Here is a 6,706-nt window from a genome sequence, read left to right on the forward strand (position 1 = left end):
CATTTTTTGCGCATTTAAACATCAGTTACAGGACTGATGAGCTGAATACTTGTTTGATTTTGCCTGTAATGCATAGTTATGTGAAACAGTATAAAGACTGGAACTGGAATTTTCAGCCGGAAAGTCATCTTATGTACACATGAGATAAACAGTTGGATCAGAAACACCTATGATCCAGATATAGTCGTCCTTAATTTTAAACTATTGACCAAAATAAAGGCAGACAAAATATAACATAAATCAGCTCAATGGCTTTATCCGGCTCTTTGAACAAAATAATGAATTTTCTATAAAGTACCCACAGATGAAAATGAAGAGCTTTCGGTAGCATCCATTACATCTCGAACCCCAGATCGTACAATCTGCAGCCCGGCATGTTAATTATTTGTGTTCTATTCCCATTTGCCAACTGAACGTTTATAATGAATTTACGTTTTTTTAATAAAATGTTTAATCCGTTAATCAGTTTGTAATAAGCATTGAACATATTAAGCTACGGTATATGTGCGAACTTAGAACGCTAGAAACCGGTTTTCGATACCCGTGATGGGCAGAGCACAGATAGCCCATTGAGTAGCTTTGTGCCTAAGTACAAAAAAAAGTAAGCTACACTAAATATATATATCCACAGAGTGCAACTGATCTCTTGTCTTTTTAAGACAAAATGCATCTCCAAATACAGTTTTTGTTCCAATGTTACAGACTTCCTACTTGTTACACCACTTTGTTGTAATCATGCTATAGTTACACTTTGTTTTCACTTCAACTTTATTAAGGTTGTACTGATTCCTAGCTGGAATTTACTCAAACTTATACACATAACGAATTTTGTTTTCCTTACTGGCAGTATTTCTTTCATTTTTTGCCTCTCGGCGGCTTATTCGGTCTCTCTCACATCTCCCGATCTTCCTTTTTTTTGTTCAACTTTTGTCTATTGTGTATCTTTCTCAAATTCACGCTGAATCAGTCTTTTTCTTTCTGACCTTGTACATTTATTCTGATTATAACGTTTCATAATCACAGAGGATCCTGTTGTTTCCAAACCGCTAAATAAGAGAGGTGGCGCTCCGTCTAATAATTTTTTAACGACTTAGAGTGCTGTAATCCCTTAATTGCTTAGAGACTGACCGTAAGACAACCGTTTACTCACCTCTCTCAATCCCAACCGATGTTCCTCACACCTAATTTCATAACATCCAAGAACTAAAAACGTAGTTGCAAAAAATTATGTTTATCTTTTAAGTTAAAAAACAAATGAGTGTTTCTTTTATCTCGTGCTTTTCTTTCTTTCTTCATACGAGCGTGAAAACATATGAGAAAGACTTAAAATTTATAAATGCGTTTTTTAGTAAAAATTAATATTTTCAAAAGTCTAGAGTATTCGCTCTTTAAATTGTATTTTGGTAAATGTACCAAATCTGCAGTCCGTACTTAACCACTCATTAAGACAAATCAATAAACAAAAGCACGAAGGTTACTACTTTGTTGTTTTCCATAACACAGTAACGTAATAACACATTAATAAACATAGGCAGTAGCAGCTTGAATCACTTATAAGAGAAATAGTGAAGAATACTTTAATTCTATAAAATAGGAAACTTATAAGGGTTATTATGTAAAGTAACGTTCTGATCCAACAAATAAAACACAAGTTTAATGATAAGACAATGTAAAATAATGTACTGAACCCACAAATAAAACATAAGTTCAGTCCCAAGACATCGTACAATATTGTACTGATCCAACAAATAAAGCACAAGTTTAATGATAAGACAATGTAAAATAATGTACTGAACCACCAAGTAAAACATAAGTTCAGTCCCGTACTGGTCCAACAAATAAAGCACAAGTTTAACCCTAAGATACAGTAACATAACAAACTGATTCAATAAATGAAACAGTTTCAGTCAGAAGGCAGTGAACAGTAACTTACTGATCCAACAAATAAAGCACAAGTTTAACCCTAAGATACAGTAGCACAACAAACTGATTCAATAAATGAAACAGTTTCAGTCAGAAGGCAGTGAACAGTAACTTACTGCCAAATAAAGATTCCTATATACGTCATAAACTATTAATAATGGTTAAGTAATATAATTTGATGAAAGGCGGTAACTCCAAGTTTCGATACCTAAAACAAATTCGTTTTTAAAATGTGTTCCAAGCCATGGCCTCCTAGAGAAGAACAGGTTGTCATAAACTTCTAGAATCGATTCCGAGAAGGCTAAGTGCTTGCACCAAAAACGTGAAAAACTTGGCAGTACGCGCTGTATTTTAAGGAGGAATCGTATTTATGAGAACTGTTACATACACATAAAGTATACATTGCCATCTGTTACGGCGCTGGTGGTCAGCCAAGGTCTGAATGCCAAACAATCACTGATACTGTCTATATGTTTTGTTGGTTTACGGCATTAATATTTTAATATTTATGTAAAGCAATTTACAGTTTCCATTTACACTTTACTCAAAAAAGAAACAGCGCCCTAAAACACTGTAAAAACAATTTTCTGAGTGCATTGCTAAATACGTAAGTTTACTATAACTATACATAGTCTTATGAATAAAGTTGTGATTATTTGTTGGATCCCACACAAACCAAAAAAATTTCCTGAATGTGAAAAGCACACTAGTTAACATTGAACATTTCAACAATACGCTGTTATTAGAATCATAATAAAGAACACTAGGTACCATTGAACATTTTAACAATATGCTGCTATTAGAACCACAACAGAAAAGACACTACTATGTTTTATACAGTGTTGTTAACTTAAAAATATGATCACAAATTATAAAAACCGAATTAGTACTGAAAGTTAAACTAATGATAAAAGAGTTTCGTATAAACAGTTCTCATACCAAAATTTAAACTGAACTCTTTCACATTTATAGAAAAACATTTTTAAGAAAGGTGAGATATGTCTTTTTTTTTATTCATTTCTACGAACCCTTAATGAAACACAACTTAATGCGTTTTCTGTGTTATCATACATTGATTTGGACAGATGATGTCTTAAAGATAACTTTATACTTTCTAAATAATTTTGTTTTCGTAAATCACTCATGAGCTGCGTAAGTGCAAGACAGTAAAAATCCACAAAGGTGGCCGTTTTTTTACTTTACTCCGTAATGGTCGAAAAATTAAGCATATGTTAGAAACATGCATCGGACTTGCAAGTGAGCAGACATTTCTAAATACGTTTGGTTTTTTTTCAGATAATGTACACAAAATATGTTTCTATAACAAATTACGAACCAACCAATATTCTGTAAATTTTCAATGCATTTATACCAAAGAGAAGAATTAATAGTAATTTTAACATCAAAATCAAGAAGTACATTTTTAGTAAATATATTTATATATGTATCCATCTTCTATACACAAACCAATTTTCAAAGTGCTATAATGTTCAAATGAATAACTCGAATGTAATGGAAGGTCAATAGTTAAAACAAAAACCAGGCTTTAGTAAAACGAGACAAAAATCTGAGAAGTGTGTGTGTGTGTTTTCTGGTTCTGTTTTCTAAACTTAGATTTTTGCATCAAAATCACTCGCATCTTGTCCGAATGGTACCCATAACTCTGGAGATGGAAGGAAGTCCAGAGGTGCTCAGGCTCAAAAAGTAGAGCCATATCTTGTGTTTTTCCTTTACCGCTCGATACGGCAAAGCTTGGTCTCGTGCAGTCGACGGATAGGTTGAACTAAAGCGCTTTACAACACAGCAAGTGCACATCCAAATCGATGACTTGGATGCTGCGGATGCTGGGCGAGACGGAAACTAGTGCCACGAGCAGTCGCGCATGTGCAAGATCATCATCTGTTGTTCAAAATCATGCAGGCTCTCTGTATGTAACTGTGGAAGTCATCACGACAGAAAGCAATTGTCGAGATAGTCGTGTGTGAAATTTGAGTCATATTACAAGAAGAAGTATCGTGATCAATTCTCGGACTTATCGTTAGTACTATTTTAACGGCTTGTGATTTATTTGAGGAAAGAGAGTATTTCCGATACGTGTGTGTTTAAACGATCATTCTCCACTTGTTTTAATACACTACTTTGTAAACTCTCGATAGTACTAAAGCTTCTAGTTTCTATCACCATTCAGTTGTTGATTCTGTGCAGTAAGTAAAACACGGACTTTATTTGAAGGTTTGAAATTTGTCGATTGTATCAGAAACATTAAAAAAAAAGACAAATATTACTCTTAAGTCTGCTATTTTCTCCGTTGAGTCCTTCATCCTTAAGGTACATTTACGTAGTGCTGGATTTCAGACTTACCAATAGTTGCTCAGCCTTTTCTATATTCAAATTATATAAAACTCTGCGGTGGTGTTTAGTTTTCACATTATTCAGCTGAAGAACGTGTTTCAAGTCAGACAGCACCCCAGACAACAACACCTTATAAGAAAAGTAAGTATAAATACCGATTCCCATTGTTGTTAAGACTGTGTTTCTCTGTTGAATAAATTAACATAATGACAATGTGGTAACTAATTCGAAGATAACTTGTATTAATTTTTGCCTCTGTTATTATTATTTTTTTTTATGGGATTTGCCGATCTTCTAATTATCATCACAAAATCCTTGATATTTTTCGGTAAAACATCTATGACCAGATAGTCTTTTTTGTTCAATTTTAAGCTGATGCATAATGCCATATTACCATGGCAATTCTAACCAAGTATAAAACTCGCGGAAGACACAGCGCAGATAGCTCATGCGCTAAAACAATACTAACAAACAAACAAATGTAATCCCCTAAAGATTTTGTTAGTATTTCACTAAAATATGAGAATTATTAATGAGTACCTTATATTGTAAGGCTCTTTGGCAGATTTTACTTTTCTTTTGTACACTATTCATAAAGAAAAGGGTCGACTCAACTGTATTCTCTTAGGAGATATATCTTCCTGATATACTTGAGCTTATTTTGCTTGTAAAGCACATTCTAATCTATAATGGTTCAAATATTTAACATTTATATATTTAAATAATATATTATAATATTTTAAAGTAAGCTGTAAGAAATATGCCCCAAATAATTTTTATATATTTTTCTTATTGGCTTTGCTTCTAATAAAATAGAAGGAAAAAATTTTAATTTTTACCAAACATAAATTTATGCAACAGCATTCCAGAACAATGTTTGATTCACTACTGTAGTTTCGATACCTACGAAATAAATGGCCCTCCAGTGGCACAACGACGCTAAAAATCGGGCATCGATACCATAATGGGTAGATAGCCCATTGTGTAGCTTTGTGCTTTACAAAAACCAAACAAAAAAAGTAACTGAATAGATAACATTGCTTTTCATTTTTAATTTAATTGATTTAAGTGTTTTAATTTTTGCTGCTTAAATCCTGTACAATAAAAATAGCCCTTGTTCAACTTATGTTTGTGATTCAATTACTGATTATTGGTTTTTGTAAGGAATGTGTTACAGTACAAAAATCATGTATGTTTTCTACAATATATGGAAAACATAAGTACATATAAAATATATTTTCATAGCGTTTGTATATTTTAGTACAATCTAGGCCTAGGTTAATTGACTGAAACTAGAATTGTGAACTGTTGTGTATATAATTTCTTGTTAGATTTAAACCATTTTGTTTAATTTTTATTGAGTATTTCAATATCATACTGCATTTATTTCTATTACTGTCCAATATATTTAGTTATAATTTTGATTTGGAAAAATAAAAACATTCAAATTTTCAGGCATAGTTTTTACCTGAAAAACACAGCCATCATCAGTTAAGATACAAGTCAGGTGCGTATTCAACGTTCGTCTGCAAAGTTACCAAGATTACAAAGCTTAAAGCGCCTGTTTAAATCTTGTATGATCAAGTGTATACCAGAATACTGATGTTAAATTATTAAACAAATTTACAAAAAACGTCAAAAGGTTTCTCAATGTTCCGAGCAGCGCTTCTTTAATTGGGTAACATCCATTCCATAGTAATGTACTTTAACTTACTGGAATATTACATAATGTTAACCTACAAAGATGCCTTTAATTAAAATGAATTAGAATCGGATAGCCTTTTAGCGGGTACGTGGAAGCTAATAAAAATTTTGTAAACTGTAGTGTTTGTCCTGAAATCTTACCAAAAGATTCGACTTGCTATACGAGGTTGATAAGAAGTCGGTAAGAATGGTGTAGGTAGTAAAATTTTTTTGAATCAACAGAGGATAGTAGACCGAATAAAAGGGCCGACATGGAAGCTGGTAGTAATGTTGTAGGCCTTAGTATTTGTCATAGAAACTCAACTAGAGAATCTGTCGGTTATAAACGATAACACAGAGGTCGGAATAATCATATCAGCTGTAATATTTATCATAGAATCTCAGCTAGAGAATCTGTTGGTTATAAAAGGTATCACAGAGGTTGGAAAAAATGGTTTCAGCTATAATATTTATCATTGAATCTCAACAAGAGAATATGTCAACTAGAAAGGGTAACACAGAGGCCAGTAATAATCATATCAGCTGTAATATTTGTTATGGAATCACAACAAGAGAATCTGTAGGCTATAGGGTAACACGAATGGTGATAATAATGATATCAACTGTAATATTTGTCATAGAATCACAATAGAATCTGTTGGGTTATAAAGGGCAACACAGAGGGTCATAATAATTATGTCAACTGTAATATTTGTCATTGAATCTCAACAAGAGAATATGTCGATTA

At 32.6% G+C, this 6,706-nt stretch overlaps 1 protein-coding gene across 1 annotated transcript in view; it reads left to right on the top strand.

Moving 5' to 3' along the window:
* Positions 1-3,787: 3,787 nt before the first annotated feature.
* LOC106462095 (CD151 antigen-like) overlaps positions 3,788-6,706 on the top strand; it is a 92,212-nt gene continuing 89,293 nt past the window's right edge. Inside the window, exon 1 of the mRNA XM_022389235.1 lies at positions 3,788-4,416. The gene's annotated coding sequence lies outside the window, so the exon portion shown is untranslated. The remainder of the gene's footprint in view (positions 4,417-6,706) is intronic.

This window comes from Limulus polyphemus, unplaced genomic scaffold (assembly GCF_000517525.1).
Source record: "Limulus polyphemus unplaced genomic scaffold, Limulus_polyphemus-2.1.2 Scaffold1092, whole genome shotgun sequence".
Taxonomy (NCBI): domain Eukaryota; kingdom Metazoa; phylum Arthropoda; class Merostomata; order Xiphosura; family Limulidae; genus Limulus; species Limulus polyphemus.